This window comes from Oculina patagonica, chromosome 13 (assembly GCF_052425735.1).
Source record: "Oculina patagonica isolate OP01 chromosome 13, crgOcupat, whole genome shotgun sequence".
NCBI lineage: Eukaryota > Metazoa > Cnidaria > Anthozoa > Scleractinia > Oculinidae > Oculina > Oculina patagonica.
In genome coordinates this window covers 30,682,314-30,695,564 of record NC_135770.1, presented here as the reverse complement: position 1 = coordinate 30,695,564, position 13,251 = coordinate 30,682,314, and positions in this window count along the sequence as shown.

Below are 13,251 nucleotides of genomic sequence, written 5' to 3'. Positions count from 1 at the left end.
CTTTCATGAGCGTCTGTTTGGGTTTGTTTGAAGGGGATCAATTTTCCTTCGCTGAAAAATGGTGATTTGTTTGTTTATTTATTTATTTTTGAGACATTTATTACAACACCAAAACGCCACTACAATACTATTGCTTATAGGGACCGTTCATTTTTTATGAGGTGGGGGGGGGAAGGTGGGATTTGCGGGGGGTTATGAAAAAAATATGGCTTCAAAGGGGGGGGGGGCAGCCAAAAAAATATGGTCTGTAAAAGGGGGGTCACTGAAAATAATTATACTTTCAAGTGTTGTAATGAGGGCTTCTATATTAGTTAAAAATCGTGCCAGAATGCCCAAAATAACATTCCTGAGGTTCTGAAAATTTTAAATTTTCCCGGGGGAGCATCCCCCCGGACCCCGCTACTCTGTTATTAACTCAGTCCAACAGATTATTGGTTTCAAATGCAGTCAACCCATACTAACAAACGACATCCACAATAAACATATAAAATTACTTACAATTGGTAATGGAATGACGTGTGTTTTATTAACTGCGCTGCGCAGTTCTTGCTCTGGACGTCCTTTTTTTTTTAACTGCGCACGCGCACGCAGTTCATGTTCTACCCTTACTTTTTTTTTCTCAGTGACTAGACTGATGCCCCCACTCGGCCGGGCTTGTGTCACGCAATGTTAAAAGGCTAGAAAACACTTACTAATGATAAATTTTCAAATGCTTTGGTCTTAGCTAAGCATGTTTAACGTGAGATTTCAGATTTTGAAGCGTTTCACTCAAAGAAAATAATACATTTTCATGCTTTTAAAGGAATATACATTTTAGCCGGCTAAAATCTGTAAATAAACAAATTCCATTACGTTCATGTCAGAGAATTTGCTGACATGACAAGTTTCAATTTCGATCTGCTAGACATCGAGTCACGTATATAATGTTTTAAAGCTATTAATTAGCTACCTTTCAAATCTTTGCGAATCCTTTGGTCTTTACTAAACCAAATTTATTGTGAAGTATTTCTCTTTTAAGCGTAATCTATTTTTTTGCTCTGTCTTTGAAAGGATTTTGGAGAAATGAAGAAAAATTCCCTTCACAAACTTGCCCTGTCTTGTACCGCTTACGTCATTCGGTAGGCTAGGGAAATTCCCAATACCATTACGTTGGTGTCATAGAATGCTTTAAGTCACGCAATGTTTAGCAGCTACAAATTAACCACAAATGGGAAATTTTCTCATACTTTGGTCTTTACAAAGAGTGTTTAGTGTGAAATATTCGATTTTGAAGCGTTTGAATCAAAGAAAATACTAAAATTCCTTGCTTTGAAAGAAAAATACGCTTTAGCGGGTCAGAATTTCCATTTATTTAAAACCATAACATTTGTGTCGTGAATCGGCCAGAACCATGCACTATTTTAAAACCTTTAAATCTGCTACAAATGCAAACTAAACAAATCCTTAATTGCAGATGGAACAAGTCAACCACGAAATGTCACACAAGGGGGTTACGTCATTGGTAAATTAATTCCCCGGGGAATTCCCATTCAGCAAAACACAGGTCTAGTGTTCTTCTCAAATTTGATTTAATTATTTGCTCCAATATTCTATTTTCGGAGCTGGTTATTCAATCTTTAAACGGTAATTCAATGCAACACTGGATGCTGATTTAAAAGATTTTTTTTTGTTTCACGGATCAGGATCGTGGGAATTAAATTTGGCCATCATATGAGAAAAATATTTAATTTCGGATGGAACTAGTCAACCATGAAATGTCACGCAAGGTGTTTTCTTACCATCTTGTTCGTCAGTCGTAACATTGTTCGATGCAGGTAAAGGGGATAAGAGGGGGGGCGGTGCATTTTTTGTTCCCCCCACATGGCTCCCCTAAAGTGCTCAAGAGACCAGCGCAGTTGTAAGCTCTAAGAGCTCTTGTTAACTGCGCACGCAGTTCATGTTTTACCCTTACTTTTTTTTCTCAGTGACTAGACTAATGTCCCCGCTCGGCCAGGCTCGCGTCACGCAATGTTTAAAAGCTAGAAAACACTTTCTTATGATAAATTTTCCAATGCTTTGGTCTTTACTAAGCATGTTTAGCGTGAGATGTCCGATTTTGGAGCGTTTTACTCAAAGAAAATTCTAAATTTGCATGCGTCGAAAGAAAAATATATTTTAGCGGGCTAAAATCGTAAGTAAATACCATTACGTTGGTGTAAAAGAATGTGCTGATATGACAAGTTTCACTTTCGATCGTCTAGACCTCGAGTCACGTAATGTTTTAAAGCTATTATCAGCTACCTTTCAAATCGTTGCGAATCCTTTGGTCTTTACTTCAAAAATTTAGTGTGAAGTATTTTGAAGCGTTTGAATAAAAGAAAATCCTAAAATTTCATGCTTTGAAAGAAAAATACGCTTAAGCGGGCAAGAATTTACATTTATTTACATTACGTTTGTGTCCTGGAATGTGCAGGCGTTAGCAAATTTTTACTTTCACAAGGCACTGATCGGCAAGAATCACGCAATGCTCTGAAAGCTTTAAATCTGCTTCAAACGAAAACTAAACAAATCCTCTGGTCTAAACTTAGCATGTTAAGTGTGAAGTGTTCGACTTTTAAGCGTTATTTAATTTTGGAGCTGTGTCATCTAGAGGATTTCTAAAATCTGATGGAAAACCACTGAGACAAACATGCCCTGACTTGCAAGGGCTACGTCATTGGTAAATTAATTCCCCGGGGAATTCCCATTCAGCAAAACACAGGTCTAGTGTTCTTCTCAAATTTGATTTATTTTTTTGCTCCAATATTCCATTTTCGGAGCTGGTTATTCAATCTTTAAACGGTAATTCAATACAACACTGGATGCTGATTTAAAAGATTTTTTTTGTTTCACGGATCAGGATCGTGGAAATTAAATTTGGCCAGCATTAGCATATAAGAAAAATATTTAATTTCGGATGGAACTAGTCAACCATGAAATGTCACGCAAGGTGTTTTCTTACCATCTTGTTTGTCATTCGCAACATTGTTCGACGCAGGTAAAGGGGATAAGGGGGGGGGGTGCATTTTTTGTTCCCCCCACATGGCTCCCCTGAAGTGCTCACGAGACCAGCGCAGTTGTAAGCTCTAAGAGCTCTTGTTTTTTCTCAGTGACCAGACTGATGCCCCCGCTCGGCCAGGCTGGGGTCACGCAAGGTTTAAAAGCTAGAAAACACTTACTAATGGGAAATTTGCAAATGCTTTGGTCTTAATAAGCATGTTTAGCGTGAGATGTCCGATTTTGAAGCGTTTTATTCAAACAAAATTCTAAATTTTCATGCGTCGAAAGAAAAATATATTTCAGCGGGCCAGAATCCGTGAATAAATATCATTACGTTAGTGTTAAAGAATGTGCTGACATGACAAGTTTCACTTTCGATCGGCTAGACCTCGAGTCACGTAATTTTTAACTCGGAAAATTCCGAGTTTTGGTGAGGAGGCCGATTTCACTCCTTCCCTCGATTCCTGTAAACATTTTAATTGAATTAATTAATTAGTATCAAATTGAATTAATCAATTAATCTTGTGAAGCGGGTAGGGGGTTGGCTAAAATGCGAGTTATATCTGTGTTACTTTATATGAAGTACACAAAGGCTATATATTTGTTTCTGAAAATCCAATGTTCTCCTTGTGGTATGCATTCTTCCAGGCGTAGACCCAAGCACACGGAATTTTGTGCTGAACGCATGCGCATATATGAAGTACACAAAGACTATATATTTTCACCAAATCTTACTGAGAACTGGTTAAAACTCAACAAAATTGGGGGTTCGATTTATCGCCGAGTATTTCCCAAAAAATTGACTACAAAGAGTTCAATTTGAATGAAATATTCATCTATAAGCCGAGCGGTCATCAACAACGAAACTTAACAAGCGTTTGTATTTATTCTTGGTCATTACCTTTTATTTTAGTGGCGGCTCCTAAAAAGCCATTTGGTTTAATGACGCAACGTTAGGAATGAAGTTTTTATTCGTCTTTTCTTCGCTATTTAGGCTGGAACTCGACCTCCATCGGCTCGCTCTGGAATATTATTTGTTTTGTCGGCGTACGTGATCGTCTTTTGAACCGACGAGGGCATTCGAAATCCCGCATGTCTTAAACAATTTCCTCGCAATCTCTTCTACAATAATTATTTCTGCCTGAGACTGTTTCTGTTCCTTTCTTTCTGTTCCTTTCTTTAAGTTTAGTTAATTTGCAGAATTACTGCTAACGTGACTTTTCAAGAGAAGAAGGGTCAAGAAGGAATCGATCTATTTGACTTGTTGTCGCGACACCAGAAACTGGCCAATCAGAATCGGTCTTTCCCACGCGCTTGGTAAACATTGTAACACGATCTGACAGAAAACGGCTGCATGTAATATTTTTGTTCAAAAGCGAAAACTTAAAATACCACGACTTCTCTGCTAAAAGAAACCACTTCAGAAGAGTTTGACTGGATTGAAGATACTCGACAAATACTGGTAACAGCACGTTTCGTTTTGATGACATTTAAAGTTCACCCGCTTGATCTGCTTGATCTTTTCGCTAGCAACTTGGCGAATTGCGACGAACTGAAGATTCTCTGAATCATCAGGAATCATCCCGTATTCTCTGGCGATTTCGCAGTTGTTCTGAACTGTCTCTACCTCGGCAACAACTTTCAATTTGAAGCTTTAGTTGTTTGAAAACCAGTAGCTTTTGGCATGATGATCGATAACTGCTTAATCTTCAGAAGAATGCGTGATTGTTTGAGATGGGATTCTGAACTCAGGTGAATGTTTTGTCACGCTTGTGTACGGTTCTATTAATAAATTCATTCTTTATCAGTGATTTGTTGTTTTTCAATTACATAGTTGTGATTTAACGAATATGTTGATTCGCTGCACGTGGATTGTTTTATAGTTTGGAGGAAAAATTGGGTCTCGGCTTATAGCCGAGTGATGTGGGTTTATTTTTTGTCAGAGTCTAACTGGTTCCAAAAACTAAAAGTCTAGGGTCTTGGCTTATAGCCGAATAAATACGGTACATGCATGCTTAACTACCAGCCGAAATATTGTATTAATGTCAGTTTTCTTGAAATAAACCAAAACTTAATTTTTCTAATGATATTATTATTTTGCCTAACCTTCAAAAAACAAAAAGGAAAAATAAGAAAACAATTTGCAACCAATGGGAACTCTATCACTTGCCCTTTCGGCCTGCTCTCGATGAGCAGCTAGATGACAATGAAACTAAGTGAAGTGAAGTGAACTGAATTGTGGAAAGTTTAACATCATTTGTTTTAGCAAATCTCTATTTGTCAGTTTGTTGTTTTCGATTCTTGTTTCATAAGAAATTTTCCGAGTTTAGTGGCTCATAGCCACTTTGAATAGTTATTCAAAGCTATTATCAGCAGCTACCTTTCAAATCTTTGCGAAGCCATTAATCTTTACTTACAAAATTCAGTGTGAAGTATTTTGAAGCGTTTGAATCAAAGAAAATACTAAAATGTCACGCTTTAAAAAAAATACGCTTTAGCGGGAAAGAATTTACATTTATTTTATTTACATTACGTCTGTGTCCTGGAATGTGCTGGCGTTAGCAAATTTCTACTTTCACAAAGCACCGATCGGCAAGAATCACGCAATGCTCTGAAAGGTTTAAATCTGCTACAAACGGAAACTAAACAAATCCTCTGGTCTAAACTTAGCATGTTAAGTGTGAAATGTTCTACGTTTTAGCGTTATTTATTTTTGGAGCTGTGTCATCTTTTGGATTTCTGAAATCTGATGTAAAACCATTGAGACAAACATGCCCTGACTTGCAAGGGTTACGTCATTGCTAAATTAATTCTCCGGGGAATTCCCATTCAGCAAAACACAGGTCTAGTGTTTTTCTCAAATTTGATTTAATTATTTGCTCCAATATTCCATTTTCGGAGCTGGTTATTCAATCTTTAAACGGTAATTCAAGACAACACTGGATGCTGATTTAAAAGATTTTTTTGTTTCACGGATCAGGATCGTGGGAATTAAATTTGGCCAGCATTAGCATATAAGAAAAATATTTAATTTCGGATGGAACTAGTCAACCATGAAATGTCACGCAAGGTGTTTTCCTACCATCTTGTTTGTCAGTCGCAACATTGTTCGACGTAGGTAAAGGGATAAGGAGGGGGGAGGGGGTGCATTTTTTGTTCCCCCCACATGGCTCCCCTAAAGTGCTCACGAGACCAGCGCAGTTGTAAGCTCTATGAGCTCTTGTTAGAGAAGAACTCAGAAAAAAGTTCTGAGTTCACAGGTAGGACTTGAACCCCCGACCTTCCGTACACTAGTCGGACGTTCTAACCACTGAGCTACTGAGAACTCTAGTGGTGAGCAGTGGTCATTTGTGGGTTGCTAAAAAACGACTTAATGGTAGTTGTTGAAGAATACGGTACTTTAAACTAAGGGTTTATTGTGTTGTCTTGCTATCGTTAAAAGGAACTCAGAACGAAAGAAAAGTCCAACGAAATTAAGTATCAAACTAATTTAGCACTGCTGTACTAACCATGGACACAATATTAGCAAACAAATGTTTCAAGTACCTTATCATAGGAAATTAACGCTCGTGTTAATTAAGGTACTTGAAATATACGCGAATTGGGGGGAAACTTACCCTTAACCCTAACCCTGAATAAAGGAAATTAACGCGAAAGATAAGGTAAATTTTTAAAATGAAGGAAATTAGCGCGATCACAAGAAAGCGCAGTTTGTGGCGACAACAAGAACAAATTTTATTTCAACATTGAAATTTTTCTGGCTAAATTCATAAGAACTTGATGCAAGTTCTGATATTGAGCTGCCCTTCGTAAAGCAGACACGAACTGGAAAAATCGTAAACGATATACCCGTAAGATTTGTTATTGCAAAAGATTGGAATACAGTTTGCAAAAAAGAAAAGGTCGACTATGTCTGGGCAGGATCCGGAATTTGGGGGAATGTTAATGGAAATTAATTAACGCAAATTTTTCAAATTCGCATTAATTTCATGGAGCGTTAATTTCCTATAATTTCTATTTATTATTTAGTGATTGTCAAGCTAGCCCTGGTATGAATGTGAATCAGTCCCCATGGACATTCTATTATTTAAATTAGTTTAGCTATCAGCCCCTTTTTGTGGTTTCGGCGAAGCTCGAAACCATTTTGTCAAGACCTCTGTAAGTAAGTTTGTTAGTTTGTGAGTTTTTTATTCGTGTAACCGCTGACCGTCACATATTTTACACGGACACTTCAGACACGTTCCTTTTTTTCTTTTTCTTTTTTTTTTCAATATGGCGGCTTTATACAGCTTTATTTTGATGTGGATCGTGGATGTTCACGTCGACCATAGAAATGCCAGCACTTGTTTACAGGAGGACCAGGCTGCCTGCCTTTGGCATTCCTTGTTGGGATCGTTTCTGTGTTCATAACTTTTTTGCACAAGATCTCGAACATGGCGGCCGGAAATCAATGAAAACATCTGGGACCCCATCTGGCACTAAATTCTGCTGCAAGAGGTGGTCAGATCACCCTCGTGAACAAGTAAACATTCACATAAACACTTGTCGCAAAACCTCAACTGTTCAGATTGTTAAAAATCGCAGGTGGGAACAGTAACCCAACCGGATTTTTCCTAGAGATGTTAAGCACCTAATGTTTGCTATCTTCTTTTCTCATATAACTAGGCACAGTATTCACTGAATGTGCAAACCGTCTTCGTATCGATAACATGAAAAACATCGAAGCGTAACGTTTGCGATGTGCAATATTAAGACCAAGCTTGACGTAATCGAATCATCCGTCAAAAACATTAGGGCAAAACTAGAGAGCCTAGAAGAGAAAGTTTTAGACAAACAGCAGCGAAGGAAATAACTGATCTCAAAGAAGGCGCAAATTTCACCAGTACGCGCGCAGTTGAGTGAACAGAAGAAACATTTAGCAAAAGCACAAGTAGCCTGCGAGCAGGCTCTCTATTCGGGGGCAACGTGAATCTCTTTCTTCGAGAGCGCCGAAGGCGCGATGCCGCGAGTTCGCTTCGCTCGCCGAAACTCGCGCCTTCGGCGCTCTCGAAGAAAGAAATTCACGTTGCCCCCGAATAGAGAGCCTACGTTGCCCCCGAACAGAGAGCTTGCTCGTAGGCTAAAGCACAAGCTGAAATTTCCAAGCTCGACGAAACGGTGAAGGCGAACGAAGAAGGGCTGAGAGAAATGAAAACAAAGATCCTGTACCTAGATGCTTATTCTTGAAGGACGCGCCTATTACGTCTCACCTTTTTATTACTAATGGTAATTACAGGTTAAAAAGTGCGGGCCTTGGCGCACTTAGGGCCTGTTTATATGGAGTAGAGTTGTCCCTGATAGAAGAGTTATTCTCTCCCCCGCGCTATCTTTTACCGAGCGTTTATATGAGAAAGTTGTCCCTGTTGACCGAGCCAAAACTTGGCCCTCTCGGTTCAAAAGACTGGCGAGAGTTATTTTGAAATAGCTAAAGAACCCGTTAAAGGGACGTTAAAGAACCCACACACTATTCGCAAAGAGTAGGGCACGAAGTTCCCGGTGTTGTGGTCTGGCCTTTGTGTAGTAAATTACAGTATGTGTACAGCGCATTTGAACATTACATATGAAAAATGCGCTATATAAATTGATTATCATTATCATTATTATGGCGGCCTTTTCTAAAATCAGGAACGCTGAAACATCGGCGAAGACCATTTTGGACAAATTTACCGCCGACTTCGATGTTGTTTTGGCCGATTGCAGCATTGACACATTCTCCGTATGTGTCAACTTGTCCCTGGTAGGCGAGGCAAAAATAACCAAACTGTTTATATGGAAAAAAGTTGGCTCGCTCCCCAGGGTCACCCTACCTTCAAAGCGAGTGACCCTCTACCCAGGGTCACCCTGCCCCCCGAGCCAACTTTGCAATTTCTCATGTAAACGGTTCGCAGCTATTTATAACGAAACGTATGAAAAGCTCTCTCGCCCGGGGTGGCTCGGTTTGGAGGGTAACCCTCCTACCAGGGACAACTATCCTCCATATTAACATGCCCTTAGAAAAGGTACTGGTACGAGAGTGCGTAAGTTTAGATGGCAGTGTCGAAAGACAATTATTCCGAGTAACGCGTCACGCAAGGAATGCATGTTTTTATAGTTTCCTAATGCCGCGAACCAATCAAAGTTGTTTTTTGCTTGACAGTTTTGGGAAGTGTAATCGTGCACGCGGTGTGAATTGAGATGTGATTTTTCTCTGGTAAGAGGGTTACCCTCCATACCGAGCCACCCCGGGCGAGAGAGCTTTTCATACGCTTCTTTATAAATAGCTGCGAACTAGTAAAGAATATTATTCTACATGACACGAGCGTGGGACAAAGAAAAAATCTGAGTCCCCGACGGGAATCGAACCCTTGCCCTCCCAGAATACCGGTTGGGCGCTCTAACCAACTGAGCTACGTGAGACTCGCTGTGAGCTAGGCCATTTACTAGGTTGATATGTGACACGCGTCCTGCATACTGCTAGGATCAGCAATGTCGAAATCATCAAATTTGTAGTAAATAATAAAGATGGTAGATTTTAAGCTCGGTGATAAATAGTAAAGAATATTATTCTACATGACACGAGCGTGGGACAAAGAAAAAATCTGAGTCCCCGACGGGAATCGAACCCATGGCCTCCCAGAATACCGGTTGGGCGCTCTAACCAACTGAGCTACGTGAGACTCGCTGTGAGCTAGGCCATTTATTGAGAAATTGCATGAGAAATTTACATGAGAAATTGCAAAGTTGGCTCGGAGGGGCAGGGTGACCCTGGGTGGAGGGTCACTCGCTTTGAAGGTCGGGTGATCCAGGGGAGTGAGACAACTTTCTTCCATATAAACAGTTTGGTTATTTTTGCCTCGCCTACCAGGAACAAGTTGCGCATATGGAGCATGCGCAAACGCTATATAGCGCCAAATCAAAATTGCAGATAAATTGAAATCGAAGTCGGCGGTAGATTTGTCCAAAAAATGGTCTTGGTCGATGATTCAGCGTTCCTGATTTTAGAAAAGGCGGCTATAATAAATGTTTTTAAAACAACTCTCGCCAGTCCTTTGAACCGAGAGGGCCAAGTTTGGCTTGGCCAACAGGGACAACTTTCTCATATAAACGCTCGGCAAAAGATGGCTTGGGGGAAAGGGTAACCCTCCTACCAGGGACAACTCTCCTCCATATAAACAGGCCCTCAGTCGATAAACTCGCTATGTTGTGCTCGCCTTTTATTAACGTGGCACGATTAATGATAAGTCACTGGAGAAAAGACAATTATTCCGAGTAATTATTGCCGGTAATAATTGGTTAATAATTGGTTATTAATTAATTGGTTGTTAATAATTGGTTATTATTGCCGGTAATTATTGCCGTAAAATTGCCGCGAACCGGCCGCGAACCAGTCAGAGTTGTTTTTTGATTGACGGTTTTGTGAAGTGTAGTCGAGCACGCGGTTTGAATTGAGATGTGATTTTCCTCAGTCGATAAACTCGCTCTGTTGTCAGTGTTATAACGAATTTCTCGAGAATAACCGTTGTTGTAATCATTCGCTTTGCCGTGGTTTATCTGTAATACAATCACAGCAAATTATTTTAAAAAAGCAACACCTATAAAACAACGTCTGCAAATATTGTAATGTTTGCAATCTTCCATGTGACAGAAGCCTAGATCTGTTGAGAGATTGACTCATTTTTCGCATTCTTATCGTTCTTGGAGAACAGATTTTTCTCTTCCGGTTTTACGACAAACTGTCGTGATTGACACATTTTTCGCATTCCGATCGTTCTTTGTGGAAGAACAAAATTTTCAACTTCCGCTTGCTGTTCGCCTTTTATTAACGTGGCGCGCACGCGTAAAACGCAATCCGCTGGTCACTGTCAAGATTAGGGTTGCGGGCCTCTATTGGGCCCGCAATTACTCTCCCCGGGGGGAATCTCGGGTTTTAATTAGCAATAATGGAAACGTGAGACGCAATAGGCGCGTCGTATTTACGAAGCGGCAGACAAGCTAATATTTGAAGCTTGCGAGGTCCCGGTGGGGCGAACTCCCATATATGAGCTACATAGGTATGTGCCGCTGTGAAGGGTATGGTTTTCAAGCAGTTTAGTCTGGGATAGGGTATAGAAAATCAGCGCGTTTTGGTCTAGAATAGGGTATCATTTGCTGGAAAACTGAGTGGTATGAAGAATTAAGTCCAGAATAGGAATAAAAACTCGAAAGAGGAAGAGGCGTTCGTAAACACAAATAAAATCATTGCGGAAACGTTGTTGACAGATGGTTTTCCATCAAAAACAAAAATAGTGGTACAGTCCTGAAAACGGCATGTCTGGGATAGGGTGGGGATTTTCGGTGTTTTGTCTAGTAAAGGGTTGCGAAATCAGCTGAACAGGGTCTAGTATTAGCTTTCACACATTTTTTACTGCGTATTTTTATTGTTCATTACTTCTTTCGCACGTTTATTGCTTATATTTTTAATTTCGCTTTCTATTTTAGTGTTCGTCAAAGGCTACAGACTGGTAGCCAAAAGCTCATCTAACCATAGAACGTTTTAAGTTTTTAACTAATTGAAAACTTGCCACGCACTCAGCGCGCTTGTTTTAATCCCATAATATGCAACTCAACATCCACACACACGTCACACATACAGTACAAAGATCAACTAATTGCAATTAACATACAAACAAAGCATTTTGTTGCGAAAAACGTTTAAGGTCTTACTTTGATTCAATATATAATCAAATCTTCACTAAACTGACGGGTGACATTCCATCCGTTTCATAGCAACTATTCTACAACGAAATATATATACCTTGTACACATATTACGGTTATTTTTAAATATTAAAATATGTTAGAAGCCCGAATATATACTCTGAGACAGAAGAATCCGGTTATTACTTTACAAATAATGATGTATAAACACTGCTGCTATGTTTCAACTAATTTAATCATATACTTACATAGAAAGTTAATGAAGTTTTCTATTGACACTAAATTATCACTTATAGATTGTAAGAGACATTTGCAAAAATAATGTTGAGGGCTTGACGCGGTTGGGATCTATGTACAATGTTCTAACAACTGAGTTTACAAGAAACTAAGAGTTGGTGAACATGAAATTTTAATAACATGTGGGCAATCTATACTAGAGACACACGGATGCCTGAACTTCTTTACTTGTTACAACTGAACTCTGCGATTTTACAGTGATATTCTACAGAATTTGCCTGTTCAAGTGTAAGTTGGACAAAACACAGGCATTAGCCATTATTATACAGTACTGCATGGATATTTTAGAAGAAAACTGGCAACATGCCAAACTCTTTATTTCAAACCCCTGCTATCTTGAATTTTTCTTCTGCCTTATGTGTTCAAAACAGCAGGCTTCAACTGTATATTTATTTTGTGTACGTTGTTGCTAGGACTATTGACGTGATGTACAGGCTAAAATATAAATAGTTTTAAAAAAGCTGAAAGTAAAAAACGCATTAGAAAAAATTGCTTTTGAAAAAATATTAACTGAAAAAAAGGTTTCATCTCTACCCGCGAGATTTAATTTCGCAAGCCAAACCGACTGTTGTCCTGTTCTGAAAAAAATATAGCAATACCACTGAAGGTAAATTTGTTTTTACCTATTTTGTTTTGTTCACGAAAGCTCAGTGACATTTGTTGTTTTAAAACAAATAAAAGTTCCATTTGCATTTCATATTAAGCTGATCACTAATAACCTCTCTTTTAAAACAAAACAAATAAGTTTCCTTTAGTACTACTAAAGATTTGGAGTATATGCAAGAATTTTTGACAAAACTTTCATTGGGGCTACATTTCACAAATTAAATTTGTCAGTTCAGTACTAATTCAGTTGCAGGCTCAAAGCAAAACACTGAAACGGCTTACTATGTAAAATTTTAAACTCTGGAATTTCTAGACAATTAGTAAATTATTGAATCTTGCTGAGCTTTTATGGAGAGTTAAAAAATATCCATCATTGCAAGCTGTTATGTTTTTTGTAGAAATTTTCACATGAGTGACCTTAAATAGGTAGATTAAAATGTTGTGACATAACTACTAAGTAAAAGTTTGCAAATATGATGCTTCTCTTAAAAAAAAAATCTTGTATCAGAATCATATTACTTAATTATCTTCAGTTGATAAATAATCTGATCACGATCGATTGCGCGTAATATGCTATTACGTAGCTTCTTCATTCAAATGTTTCTTGAAGATCCTG